The 27,081-nt window shown below is 45.1% G+C and overlaps 1 protein-coding gene and 1 long non-coding RNA gene across 3 annotated transcripts in view; one reads left to right on the top strand and one right to left on the bottom strand.

The window, feature by feature from the left end:
* The window catches only part of LOC142819127 (uncharacterized), a 103,756-nt gene extending 89,451 nt beyond the window's left edge, over positions 1-14,305 (top strand). The window contains exons 4-5 of one of the 2 annotated variants that reach the window (XR_012896908.2): positions 9,664-9,741; positions 14,156-14,305. This is a non-coding gene — a long non-coding RNA (uncharacterized LOC142819127). Of the gene's footprint in view, positions 1-9,663; positions 9,742-11,759; positions 12,177-14,155 lie in introns of those variants that run through there. The other variant, XR_012896906.2, reaches the window with a different exon arrangement.
* Positions 1-27,081, bottom strand: part of CACNG4 (calcium voltage-gated channel auxiliary subunit gamma 4) — a 72,695-nt gene that overhangs the window by 29,987 nt on the left and 15,627 nt on the right. The window lies entirely within an intron of this gene.

Raw genomic sequence — 27,081 nt, 5'->3', positions numbered from 1 at the left:
TTCCATACTGTTAGTGTTTTGTTGTCATTGACTGGAGGCTTTCACCTTAGGCTGGCACCGTTAGCAGAAGGCCTTTAGAACAGGGAGTTTGTGGCAACAGCACTTTTGTGCATTTCCCCCTGAGCCCATGGTTAGAGAAGGCGATGTTGATAGCAACAGGAGGAGAGAGAATTCGGGCTGGTCCCTTCCCTCCCCCGCATCAATATTCTGTGCTCGCACTGTGGGGGTACTCCTCCACTCATGGCTTCCTCCTTCAGCCTATTTCCTTTATTGATGAGATTACAAAGTGAAGCCTCAATTTTAGACGCCTCAGACAAAAATCATTAGTGTCCTTTCCAGGGATGCCAGTTTTCTATCACACACTTTGGCCAACTGACCTCCTGCTGTGCCAACCCAACACTCTCCTGCTTCAAGCACCTTACAGCATAATACAGCTTCAAATCTCTACAAGCACTAGTGAGGGGAGTTTGGAGAGGGGACGGTCGAGTGGGGAAGAGCTAAGGTTGTAGTGCCTCATCTGGGGCATATGGTAGCTGTGACACTTGTAAGGTGAGTATCTGTGGATGGAGGAAAGCAGGGTATGCAATTTCACATGGTTTAGCTTTGCCTTTATGAGAGTGAGACGTGTGTAACAACACTAACTGCTTCACAATAGTGTGCTTTGTACAGTCGCAATCATTGCTTTATTCTCAGGGGGGTAGCCGTGTTAGTCTGTAACTTTAAAAACAATGAGAATTCCTGTGGCACCTTAGGCCACAGTGCCAAATTTTGAAATAAAGCACTATTCCAAAACGTCCCTTACTCCTCATAGAATGAGGTTTACAGGGATGTTGGAATAGCAAGCCCAAAATAAAGGGATTGCTGAGAAGACACGGGATAGCAATTTCAGGATACTCTGGTCTCCCGAAATAGTGTTGCAGTGCAGACGTATCCTTTGAGACTAACAAATTTATTAGGTCATGAGCTTTCGTGGGTAAAACCCACTTCATCAGTTGAGTTGGAGTGGAAATCACAGAATTCAAGGTATATATAACCGCAAAAGAAGTTACCTGTTAATTGTAGGACCCGTGCTAATTAAGCTAATGAAGTCAGGCTGGATATGTCTCATTTCTAGCATGTGAAAGCTCATGGCCTAATAAATGTATTAGTCTCTAAGGTGCCACAGGACTGCTCGTCATTTGCTTTAGTTAGCCCGTATTCTATTCTACACCTGTGCAAAGGATAACAAGAATGTGGTGAAATCAACTAGCCAATGCATAATGTGGGATGAGCAAAGCAAGCTTCATGTTTAATTTAAATATTTATTTTTAGGTGAATGCATCAATACATTTAAAAAACAGTGACACAGCCTAGCTCTCACCAGTTGGCTGATTTCTTATAGTTATCACATCTGAAATGGATCTTGAGGAGGAATCTGAAGGCGGGCAGAGAGTTGGTTTTAAGGCTTCTCTCGGGAAGAGGCTGAACGCCAGGCAGAAGGGCCATAATTCGCAGGGGGATGGGGAATGAACTGAGGGAGAGCTAAGCCTGCTCCTGCTGTATCAGATCTGAGATTAAACCATGGACTGCAGTTTCCAGGGCGGACCAACAGCCAGTTTTACAGCAAAGTCTTGAATGTTGAATTGACAAATCTTCTGAAATCATCAGCAGAGTGACTTGAGGGTAACATTGCAAACAACATGAAAAGCAGGGGAGCTGGAAAGTATTCTCACAAAAGATCTACAGGAGCACAATGGCCATCTAAGCAATAGCCACACATTTTAATTTTTTTAAATAACATACTTTTGCATTTCTGTGTTCACGAGAAGTAAATAATCCATCCAGTAACAGAGAGATGCCCAGAACAGCTAGAACACATCTGGGAGAATGGCAAATTGTTATTTTTTAAATTTATTTCTTACAGCATTCGCAAAAGGCTCATACCTAGCAAGTTCTGAAATATCTTTGCAGAGTGGCTAGAGAACTAGGAGGACCAAATACACCACAAAGGGGTAGCTCTTGCTGCAAAGTTTAGAATTAGTGGGCCTGGTTTTACACTGTCAAAACTGTATTAATCTCAATGGAGTTTCACCAGCAGAAAACATTGTGCAGCATCAGAACCACAAAGTTAACTTTTTTCTTTCCCCTTTCGCTTGTTACCCCTTTTTGATTCCAATGAGCTACCATTCTTCAGTGATGAAACCAGGTGTTTCTTGGATGCAATCCTGTGTATTTACAAAGAGTATGCAAAGTCCTGTTTCCCTGAATGCAGCAGGAATTAAACAGCTGGAAACAATTTATTTGATCCTTTACTGGACAGCACCTACTCCAAATTCACTCTGAGCATTTTCTCAAGGTCATGTCCCACTACTTCTGTTACTGAGTTGGATGATTCTCTGTCTCTTTGATCTTTTCTCTTGCTTCTCTCATAGACCTATACAGATCCATCAAATAATACCCTGAGAAACCCCTCCTCCCATGCAGTTTGGATTCCTGAATGGGCCCCACATATGCCTTTATTTAGGGTAGAGACTCCTATTATTTCAGCTGCTTAGTTTCATAAAGGAACTTAGTGGATTCTTAAATTAAGGGTGCTGGTTACATCCCCCGGTTTCATCCAGGATTGATAACTGGTTAAAAGATCGGAAACAAAAGGTAGGAATAAGTGGTTAGCTTTCAGAATGGAGAAAAGTAGCTTAGTGGTTTCTGAAGGCATCTGTACTGTGATCAATCCTGTTCAATGTATTCATAAATGATCTGGAGAAAGGGGTAAACAGTGAGGTGGCAAAATTTGTAGATGATACAAAACTGCTCAGTTTAGTCCAAAGCAGACTGTGAAGAGCTTCAAAAGGATCTCTCAAAACAAGATGATGAGGAAACAAAATGGCAAATGAATTTCCATGTTGATAAATGTGAAGTAATGTGCATTAGAAAACATAATACCAACTATACATATAAAATGATGGATGCTATAGCTATTACCACTCAAGAGAGAGATCTTGGGGTCATTGTAGATAGTTCTCTGAAAACATCCACTCAGTGTGCAGCAGCACTCAACAAAAAAAAAAAAAAAAAAAACCCAGAATGGTAAGAATGATCTAAAAGGGGATAGGGAATAAGATAGAGAATATCTTATTGCCAATATATAAATCCATGATACGCCCACATGTTGAATATTGTGTGCCGATGTGGCCTCATCTCAAAAAGATATGTTGGCACTGGAAAAAGTTCAGAAAGGGTAACAAAAATTATGAGGGGTTTGAAATGGCTGCCATATGAGGAGAGATTAATAAAGCTGGGACTTTTTAGCTTAGAAAAGAAAAGACTAAAGGGGAGGGTTATCATACGGATGTATAAAATCATGACTGGTGTGGAGAAAGTAAATAAGGAAAAGTTATTTACTTCTTCCCATAGCACAAGAACTAGGGGTAACCAAATGAAATTAATAGATAGCAGACAAAAGGAAGTATTTATTCACACAACATTCAGTCAACTTGTGGAACTCCATGCTAGAGGATGTTGTGAAGGTCAGGTCTTTAACGAGGTTCAGAAAAGAGCTAGATAAATTAATAGAGGCTGGCTATTCGTGGCTATTAGCCAGGATGGGCAGGGATGGTGTCCTTAGTCTCTGTTTGTCAGAAGCTGGGAATAGGGGATGGGATGGATCACTTGATGATCACCTGCTCTGTTCATTCCCTCTGTGGCACCTGGCATGGGCCACTCTTGGCAGACAGGATACTGGGCTAGATGGACCTTTGGTCTGACCCAGTAGGGCTAGTCCTATGTTTTACCCAAGGCATAAACAAACTATAAAACGGCAAGTTAAGAAAAGAAAGGTTGTTGCTCCTAAGAAGTTGTGATCCAGAATCTGTTCCTTATGTTAATATGTGGGGATTTGCTACCTCTAGCTGCCCTGTCAGTTTATAATGAAATAGAATTTTCTTGACTTGTCACTTTCTACATTAATTTGTCCATAGATCAATTGTTTGGCTCCTGCTGGTCTCTCAAAATTTCACGGGCTTTCATTTAAGTGCCTCAAACAAGCACAGATTTTGTGAGCCTTTGCCAAAAGGATTTTAATGCTGTCATTATAAAGAAAACCATGCCCTACCAAATGCAGGTGGTTTGCAGAACATACCAGGTGTGAGTTTGCTGTCTCACGCTGGCTTCATTGACAGGGCCGGGGAAGCTAGCAGAGAAAGAAACTTTGAGAGAAACTTTGCGAGCTGTGTGGTAGTTGAGCAATCTCTGTGATGGTTGAAGACCCCAAATCCAATTTCTTTCTGCAAATCTCTGTCAGTGGCTGAGGCAGATACTTTCTGACCCCCTTGTGAATTCTGAGAGTCAAGTGTTTGGCCACATACTGGTTTGTTTGCATTTGCTTCCTCGGAAAGGTCGGTTTTGTTAAGTGCACTGCGGATGCACAGAGCCTCAAGTCACATCTTTGGTAATACAGGCCACAATCAGAATCTGGTCAGGATGCTGCAGGGTATCTGATTGATGATGCTGTCTACCTTGGTGTCTGCAAGTGATTGCTTGTGCGGCTTTGTGTAGTACAGCCTATGGAAGTGCTGAATTGGGACAGTGTTCCGTAGTTGAAGTGGGTGGAGGAGAGGGTGTGCAATGGTATCACGGGTATTGCAAGGTCCAGGAGTTGTTTCCTTACATGACATGTAGGGCCCTACCATATTCACCATCCATTTTGGTCAATTTCAGACTCATAGGATTTTTAAAATGGTAAATTTCTGGATTTCAGATATTTAAAACTGAAACTTCACAAGGTTGCAAGTGTAGCAGTCCTGACCCCAAAAAGGAGTTGTGTGGGGGACGCAAGGTTAGAGGGAACACTGCTTGTAACACATAGAGGCCACCTCCAAATGCCCCCTTGTGGCCAAAGGCCCTTCTACAGCAACCTTACCTCTTTTCCCCCTTGCTTCAGGGCCCTTTAAAAACTCACTGGCTACGTCTAGAGTTGGCATGATTTTTCGCAAATGCTTTTCACGGAAACATTTTTCCGTTAAAAGCATTTGCGGAAAAGAGCGTCTAGATTGGAACGGACGCTTTTCCGCAAAAGCACTTTTTGCGGAAAAGCGTCTGTGCCAATCTAGATGCAGTTTTGCGCAAGAAAGCCCCAATCGCCATTTTCGCCATCGGGGCCTTTTTCCGCAAAACAATACCGTGTTGTCTACACTGGCCCTCTTGCGCAAAAACATTTCCGGAAAAGGGCTTTTGCCCGAATGGGAACGTCAAAGCATTTGCGCAAGAAGCACTGATTTCGGACAGTAGAACGTCAGGGCTTTTGCGCAAAATCAAGCGGCCAGTGTAGACAGCTGGCAAGTTTTTGCGCAAAAGCAAGTGCTTTTGCGGAAAAACTTGCCAGTCTAGATGCAGCCACTCAGTTCAAAGGTCTTTCAAACAATCCCCTCCTACCATCCAATGAATTGAGTCCCCAGGTGCACTCTGACCCTCTCGGCCGCAGCCTCAGTTCAGTGGCTCGCTCTTGATAATCCAAAAATAGAACGTGAACTCTCAGTCTTCATCCCAGTGTCAGCTGGGCACAGTCCCACCCAAACTGCTGGGCATAGTCCTGGGGCTCTGTATTTCTGCTTCCCAGCCCCTCGTTTCCACAGTCTTTCCAGCTGGGCCTTTGCAGTCTCTCCTCTGCTTGCACAGGGTGTTTTCCGGGCCTCCCTCCTAGAATGTTTTCCTCTCTCTTCCCTGCTTCTTGAGCTTTCCCCCACCCCTCACTCACTCAGGGTCTGTCAGGAGACTCTTTGCTCCAGGCAATGTCCATAGACCTTGTTAGTTTTCTGGACTTCTCCACTTTGCTACAACTTCCTGCTCCTTTTGTCTTGGAATCACCTGATTCCTCTGTGGTGGGACTCATGCTATAATCATGGCTTAGCCCTAGGCTGTCCAACCCATGAGACAACCCCCCCTGTTACAGCATCCCAGTTGTTATTTATCATGCATTGTCTCTGAGGGAAGGACAAGATTTTTACTTATGGCTCCTGAGAGCTGCTTTCATTCATTGTACGACATTGTCTAGTCTTACTTCCCTTTTCAGTTTCTTCTTTGGTATCCTTTCATAAGCTCTATCCTCTTTCTTTTCTAGGAACATAAATAGTTAAAGTTTTCTCCTCCATATCCCCATCCCCAGGTAATTGCGCTCACTATGCATTGCTATGTTCCTGCTTTTACATAATAGTCTTAGTATGCAGCATGATGGGATCACCGCATTTCTGGAGTGCCCTGTTTGGTGTGTCGAGTGTTCAGCTTTTGCAGCCATAAATAGCAAGAGGCTACGCAGTAGTTTGGGAAACTTAAACATCTTGTCCCTGCCACACCCTTTTCTCTTCAAATGCTCTTCAGTTTCACAAGGTTGGACTCTGTCCTCATCACTGATCTGCAGCAAATGCCATTGAATATTCCCATCATCCTATGCAAAGCACTCCAGCTATGTAGGAGAACTAGTGTCTTACTCCAGGCACTGATGTCTCCTGGGATATGGTGCATATGTTGCTTTCCGCATTGAATATTAATGTCTTTTCTCATCAGGCAAATTTCAAATTTCATACTAACTGGGCCATCTGGTAGCATGAGAAGTAATAGCTTGTGGGTACCAAGGAAGACAGCATCTTCAATCACATATCCCTCAGCATTAGGGTTGTAAAAGAGTAGTCGATAAATCAACCACCTGATGAACCTAGGCTTATTGGGTAGTTGAATCGGCTACTCACATTCCCTCCCCCTACCACAGTTGCTGTCTCTTAAAAGCCAACTCCCCCCAGCACCATCTCCGCAAAGTTGGGGGCAGGGAAGGCAGAGCCGTAGCAGTCCGGACCTGGCATGAGTTGGGACTGCTTCAGTCCTGGCTCATGCCAGGTCCCGAACCTACCCCCGCTGCAGCTCTGCAGTTTAAATGTAGTAGGAGCTGGGCTTCGTGCATGCCCGTATTCCACTACGTTTGAGCTGCAGTGGCCACTTATTCAACGTATTCAATACAAATATGTACCAAGTACACAATTAGGGTATGTCTACACTACAAAGTTAATTCGAACTAACAGATGTTAGTTCGAATTAACTTTGATAGGCGCTACACACGTGAACCGCTAGTTCGAACTTAATTCGAACTAGCGGAGTACTTAATTTGAACTAGGTAAACCTCATTCCACGAGACTAACGCCTAGTTCGAATTAACTAGTTCGAATTAAGGGCTGTGTAGCCACTTAATTCGAACTAGTGGGAGGCTAGCCCTCCCCAGCTTTCCCTGGTGGCCACACACCCCGGCCCTGGAGCCCTTAAAGGGGCACGTGCTGGCTACAGTGCCCATGCCAGGTGCAAGCCTGCCAGCACCCAGCCAGCAGAGCCTGCACCTGGCACGGCTCGAGCCAGCCACCCGCTGCCACCCAGCCCTCCGCCTCTTCCCGGGACCAGGCTGGTGGCTCCCGGGAGCCTGCCCAGGTCCGCAAGAGGCGGGCGCCCACTTGGTCTAGTGCGGACATCATGAACCTCATCCACGACCTCCGCACTAGGCACAGGAAAGTGGCCATCTAGGGCAGGATAGCTGCCAGCCTGGCCACCCAGGAGCAGGTTTGCATGAAAATCAAGGTGGTCCACTGAGACCCCCGACCCTGAGCCCTGAGCTTAGAATGGCCGTACTGGGTCAGACCAAAGGTCCATCTAGCCCAGTAGCCTGTCTGCCGACAGCGGCCAACACCAGGTACCCCGAAGGGGATGGACCGAAGACAATGACCAAGCCATTTGTCTCGTGCCATCCATCTCCAGCCTTCCACAAACAGAGGCCAGGGACACCATTTCTACCCCCTGGCTAATAGCACTTCATGGACCCAACCTCCATGACTTTATCTAACTTCTCTTTAAACTCTGTTCTAGTTCTAGCCTTCACAGCCTCCTGCAGCAAGGAGTTCCACAGGTTGACTATTTGCTTTGTGAAGAAGAACTTTCTGTTGTTAGTTTGAAGCCTGCTACCCATTCATTTCATTTGGTGTCCTTTAGTCCTTATATTATGGGAACTAATGAAGAACTTTTCTTTATGCACCCTCTCCACACCACTCATGCTTTTATAGACCTCTATCATATCCCCTCTCAGTCTCCTCTTTTCTAAGCTGAAAAGTCCCAGTCTCTTTAGCCTCTCTTCATATGGGACCTGTTCCAAACCCCTGATCATTTTAGTTGCCTTTCCCTCTCCCACCTCCTTTTCCCAGTCTCCCTGAGTTTTGTTCAATAAAGAGAGTTTCTATTTTTGAACAGACATGTCCTTTATTTTGTACATCAGGAAGGGGGGCTAGGGAGGGGTAAGTGGAAGGAGGTGAGGGAGGAATGGGGTACGAGCCCCCGATGGGGAGGACTGGGCTGGCTCTGTGGGCTTCTCGGGGTGGAAGCTCTCCTGAAGCCCCTTGACTGACCCCCCCCTCCGGATGGCAGCCTGCGGCAAGTGCAGCCGGGCTGATGGCCGAGTGCTGTGATGTGCCGAGTGTGGGCACTCAGGGCACTCCAAGCCAGGACTGCTTTGCAAGCGGGGAACCCCTGAGAACTGTCTGTCTGGGGTGGAGGTTGGGTCCTTTTAAGCACAGCCCTCGGCTAGTCTGAGAAAGCAGCTCCACGCTCTAAGTCCTAATCTGATGCCCTCCCGGCACTGCTTCTGGACATCCTTAATCTCGGTTCAGGGTCCACTCAGTGTGGACATGCTAGTTCGAATTAGCAAAACGCTAATTCGAACTAGTTTTTAAGTCTAGATGCGCTAATTCGAATTAGCTTAGTTCGAATTAACTAATTCGAATTAACTAAGTTAGTTCGAATTAGTGCTGTAGTGTAGACATACCCTTAGTCATTGACGCGTTACTTAACATCCTTATGCAGCATCACAACTAGATTCTGATTTCATTCATACTGGAATAAACCCAGAATACCTCCAATGACATCAGTGTTATTCTCTATTTATATTAGGACTGAATGGTTCATATCCCACCTGAATGTCAGATACCTCTTGATCCAGAACAAAAGTCATTTCTTTCTCCTTTCTCTTTCCTGGCCTCTGCATACACCAACATACACCAGAAAGTCTCTTTCAGGGCAGAGAACAGGCTGCTGCCAGTCTATCAATCATAAGAGTGTCCTAAAATGTCAATTTTGTCTGCTACAATGCTAAGCTCAGACAGGCCTCCTGTTTGATGTAGCATTCATAATCTCTGAATGACAAACCATATTTATTTTCACATAGTCAAACTGTACTTTTCCCTACTGCGAGGGCTTATTGGGATTGAGTTTCCCTTAAGGGGGCTGAGTTTGGTTTCTTCCATCTAGTTTCCTATATTCCAGCCTGTTATCAATTCTTCCTCATTAGCATGGTGATCAAATTAAACTTGATGGGCTCCTCTTTTGTGAGCATAGCCCAATTCTAAAGCCCATATTATGGTCCATCAGTTCCTCGGGAAGAAAAAATAAGGGAATGGCCATTTACAACCTCCCAAATTCCCTTGTAAATTTATATTTTGACATGGACATGGGCATACCCAGGGCATGGATGCTGCTCTGTGAAGTTAAGTAAAAATGCACTCGGCATACTGTGTTAGGCCAGATTCCCTAGACTGTTTGTTGTCTCACATATTCATGCACATTTTAAGCTACTGCCATTTATATACTCACTCTTTCTTCTTTTAGAGTCCTTTGGAACTACAAATCTCCATAGCTAGACACAGAATTGTGATATGCAACTTGAACAACCAAGCATTGTAAATGGTAAGAACCAACACTCTAGGCAATCTTTGAGGGTGTTTAGAGCTGCTTCTGAAGTGTGTATCTGGCATATATGTTGATAATAGACCAAACAAAAGAGTCCAGATCTAAATGTTGTGGCTTAAATCCATCTCCATGGGCACTGTGATAGGACATTTGCCCTGGACCGGAATGAATAATGGGTGAGGGCTGTGGCTAGGAATCAATCAGGAGAGGGCTTGAGGCAGCCAATCATTGCCTAGCAGGGCTGTATAAAAAGATTGCTGGCCAGAAGATGCTCACTCTTTCTCTTTCGCTAGCTCTGGAGGGAGAGGGATCTAGCTGCTTGCTAGCACGGGATGCTCAGGCCTCAATAACCACCATGCTGAGGCCCAGAGACAGGGGCCTAGGGAGGTACTAGGGCTGTAGAGGAGCAGCCAGGACAGAAGAAGGCAGCAGGTCCGCGCCCCCTTGCCAATGATGATTGGCCATTTCAGACTGCAGTTTGCCCCTCAGATAGGGGCTAGACGACAACTGACAGTAGATGACTAAGACAAGTGGGTATAGGGGTTTAAGGGTTCCCTGGGAGGGGAGTACCCCAGAGTGTGGGGGGCACTGCCGCAGGGCAGTACCTTGAGGGAAGGGCACTCTGATCTTGGAGGGCTGCTGGTCCAGAAGTGTGGTGGAGAACAGACAAAAAGGCAATAGTAAGTGAGACACAACCAGGAGAGGGCGCTTTGAGGTTGGACTGAGCTAATTCCTAGAGTGGCCAGTTGGAGGTGCCAGAGTGGGGAGTCGCAAACCTGTTACAGACACCTAGACTTTCTTCACAGTTCATATGGTTTGTTACATTACATCACCAGCCTAACATTTTCTTGAAGGGAGGTTGTGGTTCAAGGAAATGAATGTCCCCTTTCGGTGAGCTAGCACGATTTGGGGTGGGAGCAGTCAACACCCGATGAGCCCTTCACAATTCAGCATCCTCAGTGGCTCTCTGACTTTCATACTCTCCTAGCACTTTTCCCATAAAAGCCTACAAAGACTGGTGGGATACATTGCCATAGTACATGTTGGTGACATGCATTAATGGTATGATTACTGGCAAACTGAAAACGGAGCTCATATTAATGCTACTCCTTGTGAGATCTCATGATGAGTCAGAAACGTACATGTCATCATAGTGCTTATTTCCTAGCATAGACCTGATTATTCAGTCTGCTACAATAACAAAGAACATCTTTACCTTGACAGAGAGTACAGAAATTATGGCAAAGAAAAGCATCACCCTGACACTTTAAAGGGAAACTGTTCTAAATTACCCTCTATCATTTGATTCCTTTCCTTTTGTTAAACACACGCTTCTGGATCCAAACTTCTCTGCTCACAGGGCACGGGCCGCTATACAACACGGCTTTTCTTCATGACATCAGAAAGGATAGCAGCAGACTCCCTGTGGCACTGGCTCAAAGCACAGGGCACAATGCTTCTATCACTTGCCTTGGTGCAAAGCAGGAATAATTTGACTGAAGTCTATGAAATTAGAGCAGTGTTAATCTGGAGTAGCCAAGAGCGGAATGAGTCCTTTTTGTAAAGTGAGTTGTCTTATAGGAGTAAGAACTGCAGGTTGAACCTCTCTAGTCCAACACCCTTGGGATCTGACTGGTGCTAAACCAGAAAATTTGCCAAAGCATGGGAGATCAATATTGTCTAGCAGCATTACCAGCACGTCCACTGCTTACTGAGCCCTTGGAAGACATTTAGGGGTAAATTAGGGCTAAATAACTGCACAGAACACTGAGAGGCTGTAAACAAACTATGGGACTGGGAAAAACTTGGCCACACCCATGATAAATGTCCATCTGGCTGACTAAAATCATGCCAGACCAGAGAGTACTGGACCAGAGAGATTTAGCCTGTACTTGTAGGAATAAACATCGCAGAACTGAGCACAAATGCTGATGGTGCACATCGATAAGAATCAGAACACAATAGAAATGTACACAATAGAATATAGTTGATTTCAGTAATTCCTGTAATTGCAGGGAAACTCTTATAAAGACAGGCTGGTGACATCACAGTTCCAAACCATGAAGACAACAATCCCTGATTAAAGGTTTTAGAAGCCTCTGTATTGCTATCATAAAAGGTTTCAAAGGAAAAATGTTGCATTTGGGAAGGTGTGATGCACAAGCACATTAATCAATGGTTAGCAATGCACGGGGTATTTGGACTCTGCAGGCATCGTGTAAAATTTCCATATGTCCCTTAAATCTGTGGTTATCCATCACCAAACAGTCTGTTTGATGACACTTTTTAAAAAAATTGGATATTGAAGAAGTAATAGGGATACATTGCTCCATAAATCATTTTAATTGAAGAGAATGCTTGCAATATGTCTGGCTCTACATATATCCTAGCAACCTTGATTTGGGTCCTCATTCATTTCAGAGCAAGCATGTTTTTCCTCATGTCTATACCAGAGTTATACATAGAGGCAATCTCCAGAGATTGATCATGCACAATCAGTGATGCAAGATCAAAGCAAGACAAATGACTGCAGGGAATCCAAAGGCGGGGAGAAGGGATGCAACCAGATGATTCCAGTCCAGACCTTGATGATGGCAGCATTTTGAAGAGCCGGAGCCAAAGGTCCCATGCCTCACACAGAGCTGCATTAGCACAAACTGTAGGCCACCTAGATAGTTTACAACACTCCCTGGTCATCATAAGTCAGCTGACCAAAGATGATGTCTAACCTTGGAAACATAATTGGGATGCAATGAAAAAGACCAGGATTTAGAGTAAAATATAACAGATTCAAAAATACTCCTGAAAATGAAATGCAAATCAGAAAGGAAATATAAAGAAAGCACGTCTGAAGGACTTGCAAAGTCATGAGCCTATTTCATGATGGATGGGGTAATTTGGATTTAATTATAGTTAATTAGTAGTAGAACAAGGTGTGAAATAACCAGTATCAGCCAGACCCATAACAAAGTCAGATGTCTCCTTTCCATATAACTTGCTTAAGGCCAGGTCTGCACTGGAGCTGATGTACCTTAGGCTGAACTTGACGACATCTTCACAGTGGGAGGTTGATGGGAGTAAACACTCACGTTGGGTTCTCTTACTCCTCGGAAGTACGAGGAGCGCCGGCACGGACCACAGATGCCCTCCATCTCCAGCATGGCAAGTGGAGACGTGGCCTAAATGGAGGCAGGGGAAGAGATGGAGTGCCACCTACCGGCATTCAGAGATGGTCTGGAAACAAGGGGCCCTGCTACTTGCCATGGTGGTTGCAATGGAGACCTGTGAGCAGTGATAAACAAGGAAGAAGGAAGTTGCTGTGGACAAAATTGCCTGAAGATCAGGGGAGGGCATGCGTCTTGTGAGGCTGTGGAGAAAATGCAGGAGATGAGGACAGCAAGAATACAGCTTAGGAGGGGGAAGGGGGGACTGAAGGAAAGAGGGGAAGAAGAAAATAAAGAGAGGTGTGATTAAGGAGGAAGAAACAAGACCTCAGCAGGAGAAAGGAGGGAGGAGGTGGCTCAGTGGGGAAGCAGGGAGCTGTGGAAGAAAGGAGGAGGGAGTAAGATAAGGAGAGAGCTCAGAAAAATGAGGAGATGTTTGGGAGGATAGGCTGGAAGAGAGGAAAATGCTTGACAGATTGGCAGGGCTTTGGGAGACAGAGGGCTAGATGGCTACCCTAGCTCTTTTTATGGACCGTGGTTTTTCTTTTCCTTGATTCTGAATTCCTTTTCAGCTACGTGTGTGTACCTACACCTCTCCATGATTCTGTAACAATCACTGTTTTCCATAGCTATGCTGGCATAGTGATATGAATCACAAGGGTGTTAAGTGTATGTATAAAGTGCCTGGCTAATGATAATTAAAAGCTTGCAATTGAAATGGTTAATCCCCAAAGTCTGACAATTGACTTAAATTGCTAAAATTAATAAGTGAAACACCAGTCATCAAAATGTAGACAAATAAAAAACAAGATCCATTTTAATGAACAGGAATGGTGGAGAACTCATCTGAGTCCTGTATCTGAAGTCTTCTATTGTCTAAGGAAAGCGAACATAAAAAATGAGAGACAGCAAAAGGCAGTGTTTGCTCTTTTAGCTTTAATTATTCATTAGACATATTTTCCTCTCTGCTGAGATTCAGAACAACACACTTTGGCAGGCTCCTCTTAAGTTTAGATAAGCTGTAACTTCTCCATTGCACCAACTAATAAACACAACTGAATATAGCAGTAGATTTGCAGAAGTAACCCTAGGAAAATTGGTTAATGAATTGGCAATGGTTTAATCAAGGTTATTCACTCACAAGAGTGCAAAGCATGGGATGCAAACCTGCAATGCACTCAAACACAGGTGCATAAATATTTTATTGGTAAGAGTTCTGAGTTCACTTCCTCACATCTGTTTTTCAGTTCAGAATCACTTCTCCATAATGAAGTGCCTCGATCGCACAGAGGAAAGTGATGATGGGGGTAGTGGCAGTGCACAAACCAATCTATGAACACTAGAATTGGAGTTAAATAACAACCCTACGTGAAGCCTCATTCTTCCCCAGAATCAGTCTCTAATTCCTGGGCGACCAGAAGATAGGTATGTCTGTCCTCTGGTAAAGGATGGGGGTGGGATGAGGGATCTAGAAGTGGAGGAAAAATCCATTAGGCTTCCTGTCTGCTGAAAAGGATTGGGGAGGCTGGGTACCTCCCAACAATGGATCTTGAGAGGGATCCATGAGACACGAGGAACCATCTTGCCTCCTCTGTTCCAGGCCTGGTGCGCCTGCTACAGTTGTTTTGTCCTCAAGTGGCTCCCCCAAGTAACAGTGCAGCAGAGGCTGCAAGGGGAGATTGGAGTGTGGCAGTGCAGTTGTGTAACCTTCCCTTACTCACAGACTGGATGAAAGTGGAAGATAGTGTCCTGAAGAGGAAAACCTCCCTTTTCAACCCCCTACCTCTATCCTGAAGGAGTCCACATAGTTTTTTTAGTTTCCACGGTGGGACAGCCCCACTCCAGCCCAACCCCCACCCACCTGTGATAGGTGGATTTGCTGCAGAGGGCTCCTTCCACAACCACCTCTCCAGAGGAGTCAAACCAACTATCTCAGAAAATAAAATATGCACAAGCAAAGTACATCCCTGGAGTCTGCCTCCACTGGTGCCACCATTACAGGAAGCTTGAGGCCTACCCTGGCACATCCTGTGGCGTTTAGTTTTTAATTACTTCCAATGCCTCTACGCGCTGCTGCTATGGTGCTCAGACGCTGGGCTCTCGCAACACCTTGGCTTCTCAGATAAGCTTGTTTTCACTTGGGTTTTAATAGCTGGAGACTGGCAGCTGCTTCACTACTTAGCAAAAGGTCAGCTTGTGATGTAGCTGGGAATGCTGCTCTGTGGAACCACATGGATTTGATAAGTTCCCCCCCGCCCCCACACACACACCCCATATTCAGCATGGAGCACAGTTTACCTTAGCTCTGGTTTCAGCATACTACCAATGCACCTTGTTGCACATGAGACTATACGGGGCTTTCAGATTTGCACCCACTGAGAAGATTCTCAGCACGCTATCCAGGGCCAAGCACCCTTCCTTTCACGCTGTAATTGTCGTGACAAGATAGCATGACTGGGAACAGTCAGCGGCAGGGCACATGGCCAAACTCCTGGCTCTCTGGGGGGGCACAATCTGGTACTGACTGAATCATTACAACTCAGTGACATGCTGCCAATAATGCAACCAGACACTGAGACCTAAGACAAAGCCCCTCCTCCCACTTCCCTGAGCTTGTGACAGCTCCCAGGTGCATGCGGCCACAAGGAAGGGTCTTGGGCATTCTATTCGTTTCTTCTTCTAAATGAAACAAACCCCTCTTTATCACCACCAGGGAAGAAAACAGCATGCTGCATAGTGTGCGGGGCTTTGCTATGGCGGTTTAGCCTTCGATCCTCACCAGCGGCTCGCATTGATGTTGTTTGTGCAGTGGTGTTTTTACTGTGTATGCGCATTTGCATCAGTGCTTCGGAGGACTCAGCACTGAGACTCAGGAGCTGTAGGAGGCTCAGTGATTCTTAAAGCCATTTAGATGCCTAATTCACATTGGGTACGTCTACACTTGCACCCTAGTTCGAAATAGGGATGCAAATGAAGACATTTGAAGTTGCGTATGAAGCTGGGATTGAAATATCCCGCACTTCATTTGCATAATCGTGTTATGGCGCTATTTTGAAATAAAACGCACTGTGTAGATGCGTTATTTCGAGAGAAAATCTTTCTCGCAAAATAACCCTTATTCCTCTTAAAATGAGGTTTAACAGTTATTTCAAGAGAAGGGGTAGATTAGGCTACCCGGCACAGGGAAATGAAGCAGCGATTTAAATAATTGGCGCTTCATTTAAATTTAAATGGCTGCCATGCTGTGCCAATCAGTTGTTTGTCAGCTCAGCGCGCTAGTCTGGACGCTCCGCGGTCGACATCAAAGGCATTTGTCAACCTCCCCGGTATGCCTCGTGGAGTGTCCAGACTAGCGCGCTGAGCTGACAAACAGCTGATCAGCACAGCGTGGCAGCCATTTAAATTTAAATGAAGCGGCAATTATTTAAATCGCCGCTTCATTTCCCTATGCCCAATAAACAAATCTACATGGCTCCGTCGATGAGCCATGTAGTCTAGACATACCCAAGGGCACAAACTTCTACTGTACAAGCTAATAGGCAGCTGGCTAGTAGCATACGCAGCAGAAACTCATGTGCTAAACTTCAGAGGTCCCAGGCTCTGTTCTGTCTGTGGGCATTACCCTTGCAGGGGGTAGTCAGAGTGTCCAAACAGTGAATGGGATCAGGAGAAAGGACCTAGCCATGACAGGGTGTGGGTTGTTAATTCACCCCTTCTCTATAGTGATTCCTACTCCATGGAGTGCCCAGAGGGAATGAGTACCCTTCCCTGGGTCCAAACACTGCCTGAAACAACATCTGCTCTCTGGCAGTGCATGAGGCATTTCTAAAGTGACTTAAAAGCTGAGTTGATAGTCAACGGGGCTAGTGCTCCCAAGTGCTTGTCTTCATGAAGATACTGATAGGTTGCACAAAAGCAGTAACATTATGCTACAGCTATGTTGGCATAACTCTGCAGGTGGACAGTCTATTCTAAAATAAAAGTGACTTTTAATGGCATAGTTGTTATCAATATAGCTATTGAAGTGTAATTACATTGCTATAGTTCTGCTGGGACATTCCCCGCACCGCTGTAACTTACATCTCCCTAAGCCAAATTCCCTGCATTTGCCCTCACATTTTTCTACTAAGTCCAGTTAGTTCCTTCTCTAAAGTCATGACTGTGTTAGTAGTGACAGCTCCAAGCATACAGGCTATGTCTAAACTACAGAGTTTTTTTGGAAAGACGGCCGTTTTTCCAAAAAAAAACTTGCAGAGCATCCACACCTCAAGCGTGTTTTTGCACATAACAATAGAAAGAACAGAGGGGTTTTTCCGGCGTAAGTATTCCTCATTCTACGAGGAAGAATGCCTTTTTGTGAATGAACTCTTTTGCAAAAAGGTATACGTGGATGGGGAAGAGGAGTTTTTTGCGCAAAAAGATGAAAAAGGAAAAAGCACAGGTGTCCTGGTGGCCATTCAGTGCACAGCAATCAGAGCTTACTTTCGAGAGAGCATCCATGCAGCCAGGACGCTCTCTTCCACAAAAGTACATTGCTTTTTCGATGCGCTTTTGCAGTGTGATGTGCTCTTGCGCAAGAAGTTTTTGTGGAAGAACTCTTCTGATAAAAGCTCCTTGCGCAAGAAGTCTGCAGTCTAGACGTAGCCTCACATAACAAGAGTCAGATCCTCCCAAAATATGAGACTATCTTCAAAATGAGATAGTAAAACTAATAGAACGAGTTGTTGGTTTGCCTTCTGGTTATTTGAATGCCAGGGATCCCATTTCAAGCTTTGCCCAGTCAGTAGGAAGGCTAGAAACTTACTTTAAAAATAAATTGAGATTATATGAATTAAGCAGCTGTGAGCTGGCCCCTGCAGACCTGGGTCTAGGTTCTAAACTATTGCCAGCAGTCCTTCTCTTGCTCTGAAAGATGTAACATACATGTTCCTATAGAGTGACTGAAGGTCCTGCATAGAATGTCATGGGGTTTACTGTATCTGGAGGCACAGTCCTGAACAAAACATGATGTCTAAGATGCTCCATTGCCCTGGAGGCACTGTGACTCAGTACACCCCCTAAGTCACAATTCTTCCCTTGCTCTCGGGGGATAGTCATTAACTGCTGGCCTATCAGCAGCAAATTATGATATTACCAGCTTTGGCTTGGCTGTACTAGCCAGTGGTGGGAGGTGTGGATCCACAGCTGAGACCATTCTCAGCCCACCTGCTCCAGCAGTAGTTAGTAAGTGTGCATACATCCTGCTTACATCTATATAATCAGACTTAAGGTCTGAGGGTAGTTGGGGCAGCAGTGTAAGGCCAAGTCTACACTGTGTGTGGGGGGGGGGAGGTTGGCTTAAGGTGTGCAATTCCAGCTACATAAATGCCATAACTGGAACTGACATATCTTAAGAAGAGCTTTTGATTTAGCAGGTCTTTATTGGACCCGCTAAAACGAACCCCAGAAGATTGATTGCCAACGAGGCAATGCTCTGGTAAGTGGAGATGTGGCCTAAGAAGAGTCCTTATTCTCTTGCATGGGCATGTAGGCCAACTCACAATCTTGCCTTATGTAAATAGGTTATGAGTCTGACTCATAATGCTATTTCTGAGTCAGTCTGTAAAGACTAGAAATATTGCATGTGTGTTACAATGCTGGTTGAAGTTAGTTTTGAAAGCCTTGAAATAAATAAGGTTTGCTGTCTTTAATACCAAACTTGGCTTTTAATATCAATATAAATGAACATCTGTTATTGCAAAAATAGGCCCTGATCCTGTGAACCCTTTATTCCTATTAGTAATCCTTGCTCCCACAAATAGCCTCATTACTAGTTAATGGAAATACTTGCGTAAGTAAGTGTTTGCAGGCTCTGGCCCTTAAATTAGACCAGAGTAAATCTTGCACCAGATATTGAAATGTGTGGAATTTCTTAAACCAAGGTTCAAACAGGAAACATGCTTCCTTGAGAGATTTTGAAAGCAATTTCTAGATGGAGAATTAATTTATTTGCCAACATGTGCTGTGGCTTTGGAAACCTAAAATCCATCTGACTAGCATGCTTAAGTAGGATACATTGTGAGAAATGTGTTAAAGGAAATGCTTTTCAGCGGCATTGTTTTGTTTGTGTAAATTGTCTTCTATTCTTAGAGGAGTCAAAATAATTTTTTAAGTCTCATATTTTATATTTCATGGAACAAGGGACATGAGTGATGGGAACTTCTGAAATGATAAATATATGAATTTATTCCAGACACACCACTTGGGTTTTAAATTGGTTTTATTTTTCTTTAGTGTCATGTTCCTGACAAGCCAGGGTTACTTGTTTTCTGTTTCTATCTGTGTATATAAGGAAATCTCAAGAGTCAGACTGTGTTCTCAGTCATGCTGGTGTAATTCAAAGTAACTCCATGGACTTCAAAGCAGTTCCTCTGCATTTACACTAGGGCAACAGATCAGAATATAGCCCCTGCTCTCTCACATTATGGGCTGCTGAATTATGCCTATTTGAGAACACAACTGGACCTTTTAATGCTGAAGTTATTGCATTTGAAAAGTTCATTTTACAGCACAAAGTTTATATCTGGGAAAACCCATAGATCAGAGGAACTGCTTTCTGAAAACCATTTGTATTGTGCTTATCCCAAACTTTGAAGTGTAGCTGTGGCAGCACTGTAAACTCAAAGGCTACATGTACACTGCAGAGTTTTTGAACAAACACAGCCATTTTTGCACAAAAACTTGCGGAGAGTCCACGCTACAAGCGCATTTTTGCATAAGAAAAAGTACAATAGATCGTCAGAAGACAGGGCTTTTTGCACAAGAGTTATTTCTCATTCTACGAGGAATAAGCCTTTTTGCGCAAGAACTCTTGCGCAAAAAGGCATGTATGGATGGACAAGAGGGGTTTCTTGTGCAAGAAACCCCCATCGGAAAAAGCACAGGTGCTCTGCTGGCCATTCTGTGAATGTCCATCAGAGCTTTCTTGCGCAAGAGCATCCATGGCAGTATGGACGCTCTCGTGTGCCAAAGCACATCCCTTGAGCAAAAGCAAATGGCAGTGTGGACGCGCTCTTGTGCAATAACTTTTTTTGGAAGATCTCTTGAGCAAGAAGCCTGCAGTGTAGACGTAGCCAAAGTGTGACCACTGCACAAGCTCTCCTAGCTCTCTATGTAAACCACCTCTACAAGGGGAATAGCTAACAGCTCTGGGACAGCTCCCAGAGATGGAGTCTGGTTCATGCTGTTGCTTTACAGTGCTGCAACTTGCTGTGCTTGAGAAGGAACTTTTTCATATCCCTGAGCCAAAAAGTTACAGCATGGTAAAGTGCCAAATGTAGCAACAAGAGCAAAACACTATTAACTACAAGTATGTCTGTTGCTAACATAATTCTAGCCTGGTTCCCCTTTTTGTAAGAGGCATTTTTTTCAACCTTATAACATTTACAGCCCATGCAAATCAGAGATTCACCTGAACCAAACTCCCAGGTCTGTTACATTGCTTCATAATGGGTTGAACCAATTCTGAGATGCTCAGACTAAGGATTTCGGGCACCAGAAGTCTGAATCTAAATTTCGAAGTTGAGGCCAGCCTCTTCTGGAAATAGGAATTTACAATGGAAAGATCATTTGATGAAAGAGAGGGAGAGAGAAAACAAGAGAACGAACACTGACCTATTTTAATAGGGACATAGAAATCCTAGCACTTTACTTAAGGTCCAACTCTATTTTCTTCAGTGTATTTATACCAGAACTGAATTTGCCAGGTAGCATTTAAGTGACTAGCTTTAGAGATGCAGAAGAAAACCCAAGCTTAATTCACTACATCCTGCTCTTCAAATGCAAATTAGCCAATCATTGTTTGCATGCAGCCATGCAGGAGAGTTGCAACATTGAGTTCTAAATGTCCCTATGAGAGACTGAAAATGTTTGTTTCCAAAAGTTATTTTTAAAAATAATTTCTAGTAAACAAGACACCATTTAAACTGCTAAATGGAGCATCTGCTGAATGAAATGATCTGATGACAGCATGTGAAAAGAAACATACGTTTCAGAGACAGATTGAGTGCCTATCTTAGGCTACATCTCCAGTACTAAGTTTTTTTTGCTAAAACCTGCCTTTTAGTGACAAAACAGTCAAAACATTCACACGGCCAGGAGACTTTTGTTGGGAAAAACACCCAGTTTCTGCAACAAAAAATTTCCACCCCTACCAGAGACTTTTTTCTTTTTGCTTCCTTTATTGTCAACAAAAAGCCAGTGTAGACACTGATGTTTATTTTGTCAACAGAACTGGCTTCCACAAGTATTCCACAATGTCTGCCCTGATGGCTGTGCTCAGTGTTTTGATCTCTGCTGCCCTGCAGGCATGTGCCCCTCCCTTTTTGAAGCTCCAGGAAGTATCTGACAGCAGCTGAGTGAGCGGCTCTGTTTGGGAAACAAAGAACAAGTCATTGCAATGCTCCTGTTCCATAGCTGCTGGAACTAGGGGGTGTGGCTGCCACACCCACTGGCTTGAAGTGGTTTCCATTCTATACAGGGTTTACAGTTTGGTTCAGTGGCTCACATCACCCCCACTATCCACATTGTTCCAGGGCCCCTGTCCTGTTCTACCCTGCACTAGGAACACAGCAGCAGGAAGACTGCTGCTGTGGGTTGAGGGGTGAGGGACAGGCTGCTCTGCTGCTTTGACATTCCTCAGTGCATTGCTCACACTGTCAATGTTGATGCCCTCATGTGGACATGATCTGTCCAGAGAGAGAGCAAGTGGGAACACACTCTGACAATTTCTGTTGTGTCGACTTTTGGGTGTCGATATATGTTTTTGTCGACAAAACTTGGTAGTGTAGATGTGACCTAAAAGAGAGCAAATTAACAGTATTTCCTGCTCACTGGCATTGAATAAAAATTATTTTCCTAATAAAAGCCAAATGAGCAAAACTAAGCTGTACCTTTCCCCCCTCCATTCTCCCCCCCCCCCCCCATCCACCCCTCGCCACATCCTCACTCATGGAGGAGAAAGCTTCTATTTATTCCAGTCAACAATTTTTCACTCTGTGCTTCCTTGTGCTGCGAGAAGTATTAGTGATGCCAAGGCCGGACAGCTTTTGTTTGGAGCAAATAACGTGTATTGAGTCATTCATTTTTTAAAAAAAAGCAGCTAACTAAGCCAGTGATGGAACAGAGTAACCAGTAGAAAGGGCAGTTGAAAATAATTAATTAAAAAAACTGGATCTTTTGGTGCATTCCCAAGGCAAAATTTGTGCCTTTCCAAAGTCCCTTATGAATTCAAGCGAGAGAAAAAAACGATATTCCTAATAAGGATAATATAGGAGTATTTAGGGAGGGAGATGAACTCTTCCATTAGGAAGGCACTATCCTGAATTTCATCTCTTGAACAGACTGGCCTCAAATCAACTCATTTCAGTAGTTCCTAAGGTTATTGTCACACACCCCCCGCCTACTCCTGCCCCGAATTTCCCAGCCTGCACCCATTTGTCATCATGGGTGGTCCACAGAAGGGTCTGCACTGAGCAGAATGGGCTGTGGGCCAAAAAGTTTGAGAACCGCTGGTGTAGAAGAAAAAGTTGGATTCAGCCTATTAGGACTAGGACAAACTCTTCACCTACAAGCCTTCACTTTATAGTACTGTGCACAGGGGAGAGATTTGCCGTTGACAATGGGCGCCCGCCTGTGCCTGTAGAAAATGATCTGACCATATCCCACCTCACTAAAGACCCCTTCTTGTCAATGGAAATAACCCCCTTACCAAGAGCGCACTGGAATATGGAGACAGTTGCTTCCTTGCTATCTTTCATAATGGAATTTAGCACAGTCTGTGTCCCCTGTAAGCTGTGCACTTAGGCAGCCACTCGGGAGAGATTCAGATGCCACCCAGCTGATTAGCAGAATGCCCATGTATTGCTGACAGACCTGGGTCATCTGCGAGTGGAGTGGAATGGAACCTCAGATCTCTGGAGCTTAGTGTATGAGTCTCTATAGTACAAGCTTGCTTTTAGTTAAGGCTCTAGAGCAGCCTCATTGTTCTCTGTCAGTGGTCTCGGTGCCACTACATGGGGTAATGCACCACACCTAGAAGGTATGCGGGTTACATACTTCCCCTATCTGAGCTTCAGGGATTTCCCAGTTGAAATCCCAGATGAGCCCCCACTTGAAACGCCAACAGGTGGAACTGAACCTGGGACTTCTGGATCTTAGTGCAGGAGCCTCTACTGCATGAGCCAAAAAGCCAGCAGGCTGATAGCTGAGGCTGTTGAGCAGACTCATTATTCTCTCTGTAAGTGGTCTCAGTGCCACTACATGGGATAGTACACACCCAGCAGGTTACACGCACAGCTAGGTTGTGCACATTCACACATGCCTTGGTGCACATTAAAAAAAATGACGAGGAGTCCTGTGGCACCTTATAAACTAACTGAAGTGTAGGAGCATAAGCTTTCGTGGGCAAAGACCCACCCTCGTCGCTTTTGCAGATTCAGACTAACACGGCTACCCCTCTGATATTAAAAAAAATGTATTCCACGCATGGATGGAAAAGATTAGAGTGAACACAGGACACAGCTGCAGTCTCTGGGCTAGTCAGTCTCCAATGGCCACCTCACAAGCTCTTTGTTATACAGTGGATCAAAGCACACCCTGGGCAGCCATTTCAGGAACACTGACACCCCACAGCGGGCTTAAAAACAGGACAAAATGCCGCCCTTACTACAGCAACGTTCCCACTGACCATGCTGGAGACAGTACTCATCCCAGACTGAAGCAAACGCCTGAATCGATGCGAGAGTAAAGACTGAGCAAACAGTAAAGACCTCCGATGCTGGCCCTATGTGATCAGCCTGCATCTAAAATATGGAAGGAATGGGCAGAGAAAGATTAAATGCCTATGAAATACACACAGCTCCTGAGGTGACTGGGATTTTAAAGAAAAAGTTCAAAACTCAGACCTCTTGCTATCTACTGCCCGTGACTTTTTGTGACTTCGCCTCTTTGCTCAGCTTGTATTTCAGCATTCCCCTTCCTCCCCACCATAATGTGAACCCTGGGTTTTTAAATGAACAGCTTCAGTTCTAAGACCCCTGGTGAACTGACATGGTGTATCCACAGAACAGGGCCTTTAATCCCTTTGGCCTGCAAAGGAGCACAGTACACTCTATTGAGAGCATCCCTTCCATGGCAACAAGACTGGTGTTCCAAGAATGAGATTTCCACAATGCCCCTGGGCCTTGCTTTGACATCTTCATTGTTCCACAGCACAACCCCTCCCCCCTCCCCACACCAGAGTAGCATTAATACAGTAGATAATAGCAACCAACATAGAAAAAGGCTACTTGGTAGTTAATTTTGAAAGAACCCCCCTCCCCCCGAACATATTAAAACCATAGGCGTGTGGCTATGCACTGATACTGTATAAATATTTAAAGGGATTCCTCCGTAGCACTTTACCAGAGCAGCATTCCAAACTGTCGCTCAAATAATGCATGTGAATAAAAAGCAAATGAACATTCCACCAGCCACACTTGCCTTTGAAATGGTTCCAGAGGGGCAGCCGTGTGAGTCTGTTTCAGCAAGAACAATGAGGAATCCTGTGGCACCTGAAAGACGAACACATTTATATGGGCACCAGCTTTTGTGGGCTCATGAAAGCTGATGCCCAAATAAGTGTGTTAGTGTTTTAGGTGCCACAGGACTCCTCGTTGTTTTTTCTTTATAATGATTTTTTTTAGCCTAACTGCTAAGCATTAAGACGGAGAAGCCATGGATCCAAATCCATTCTTGGTGCAATTCTACTAGAGTCCATGGAATTAAATCTCCGATTATTTGGCACAACATGTAATTTTCTCCAGAGATCCTTATTAAATGCAGTCGAGGGAGATTGCTGCTGTTGGGAAGGCATGCTGATGAGGTCATCCTATCTCATGTGGATAACAAGAGTGCAAACCAGCAGCTCTGCAGTTTTACAACTTAAAAGAAGTCCCCGGAGGCTCAAAGCCACACCACTCAAACTGACCAAAACCTGCAAGCAAGTCTATTTTGAGTTCAAAACGAGCAATCTACTTTTGCTTTTACGTTCCCAGAGAGCTGCCTGTAGGAATCGCTTCCAGAGTTCAAAATGACAAAATGTTGTTCGTTGGAGCTCTCAAGCTGGATGGCTGTTCCCTCCTCCAGCAAAGCTATTCAGATACTCAGAGCGCATGGAGTTGTGCTTGACAGTTGTACGTTGTATCATTAGTGATTCAGAATTTTCACATGGTGCCAGTGACGTCACGTGAAAATTCACGTGTGCAAAAGGCACACTAGTGCAAAGCAGGTCTGCCGCCGGAAAGGGGAGGAGGAGCAAAGGGAGCACCTGCCCTGGGGCCCAGTGAGTCAAAAGACTCTGGACATCTCTAAGGGCTGGGGAGGAGGAACGCAGCACTGCACTCCAGGCAGTACTGAGTGCTATGGGGAGGGGTCCGGCATGGTGAGCTCACTGCTCCAGCCTTGCCCCTTCCGCCTGAGTCCCTGCCCCTTTTAGGAATGCAGAGTTGCATTCCCCCCCCCCCCTTGCCCCAGGGCCGGATGTGGCTCTTAGCTCCCCTGAGCACAAGAGTGTCATTTTTTTCAGTGCAAACAATAGAACATGGGTTTTTGGTTTAAGCACAGGATTGGAAGTCAGGGAACCTAGATTCTCCATCCTATTACACCACTGACTTGTGGGGGACAGCTGGGTTAACAGCTCAATATTCCTGTCTATAAACTGGAGTACTCACCCTGTCTACCACCTCAAGGCTAGTGGAAAGCTTAGTCCAGACAGAGCTGCAAAGTCTAGTTAGATCCTTGGCTGGTAGACGCTTATAAAAGTACATTAGAAAGAAGAATGGCCTGATGGTCCCAGCACTGAATGGGGACTAAGGAGGTGGGGTTTTGTTTCCTTGATTCTGCCACAGCTTGCCTGATGCTGGGCAAGCCACTTAGGGGCAGATTTTTAAATCTATATGTAACCCACACAGCTAGCGTGGTTCACGGTCCCATGCAGTGGTACCTAGACCACAGCAACAGCTAAGATCAAGAGACCTCTACAGCATGGGCTGGGAGCTAGTTGGCTTTTAGCTCAGAAGGTAGAGGCTCCTATACTAAGAGTCAAAGGTCCCAGGTTCAAATCTGCCTGGTGGTGGTTACATATTCAGGTGCCTAAAATTAGAGATCAGACAGGGACTTCTGTAGGGGAGATAGGGACTTCAGTACCTAGTTATCTCACTCCCATGGAGGTAGGCTAAGGGGAGGTGTAACTACCATGTAGACATCAGCTGCAGCCCATGTCTGAGCTCTGAGCCTAAGCCTGAGCATCTACACTGCAGTTAAACAGACCCATAGCCCAGTCTCATGAGCCTAAGTCAGCTAACACAGGCAAGAGAGAGAGCTGACAGCCATGCCAGGCCCCTGGGTGTGAATGGGGGCTGCCTCTGTGCTCCAAGAAGGGACAGGGCTTTGGGAGGAAAAGGGCTGGGCAACCACCCCAATGTGCTGCCCCGCTCCCTTCCCCCAGCCCTTAGAGTGGCCTGGAGTGTGGAGCTGGAGTGTGGAGTGTGCCACATGTGAGCTGGAGTGTGGAGTGTGCCACATGGCGCTCCAACAGTGGTTTAAAGGACCCAGAGTGGCACCAAGCAGTGGCTGAGAGCTCAGGGCCCTTGAGAATCAGAATCACCAGACGCTGGGGCATTTGCCCCCCTCCATCAGTACCCAGTGGGGCCTGGTCAGTACCCAGTGGGCCAGTGGGCCTGGGTACAGGCCAGCCACAGATCTTCAGCTGATCTTCAGCTTCAGCTGCAGGGTAGACATAACTTTAGAGGCTACAGCACCTGGGAAACTTACATATAGGCTACGTCTACACTACCATCTACACTACCACGTTATTACCACGTTATTCTGAAATACGTTATTTCGAAATACGTTATTTCGAAATAAATAATTGTGCAATAAGCGCATTCCTCTTCACAAGCAGGAGTTATTATTTCAAAATAACAGGCGTGGTAGTGTGGACGCTCGCCTTGTTATTTTAAAATAAGGGGAATTATTTTGACGTAACTCCCCTGTGTAGACATGTCCACAGGTATCAGCTTAGCTGCTTTACACAGGGCGTCTCTCAGGGCAGAATCAGGACTAGAATCCAGAGAAAAGCACCTACAATAATGAA

This window comes from Pelodiscus sinensis, chromosome 20, assembly GCF_052426305.1.
Source record: "Pelodiscus sinensis isolate ZL-2025 chromosome 20, ASM5242630v1, whole genome shotgun sequence".
NCBI lineage: Eukaryota > Metazoa > Chordata > Testudines > Trionychidae > Pelodiscus > Pelodiscus sinensis.
The sequence above is the reverse complement of the archived record's forward strand: the minus strand, read 5'-3'. Positions and strand labels throughout refer to the sequence as shown.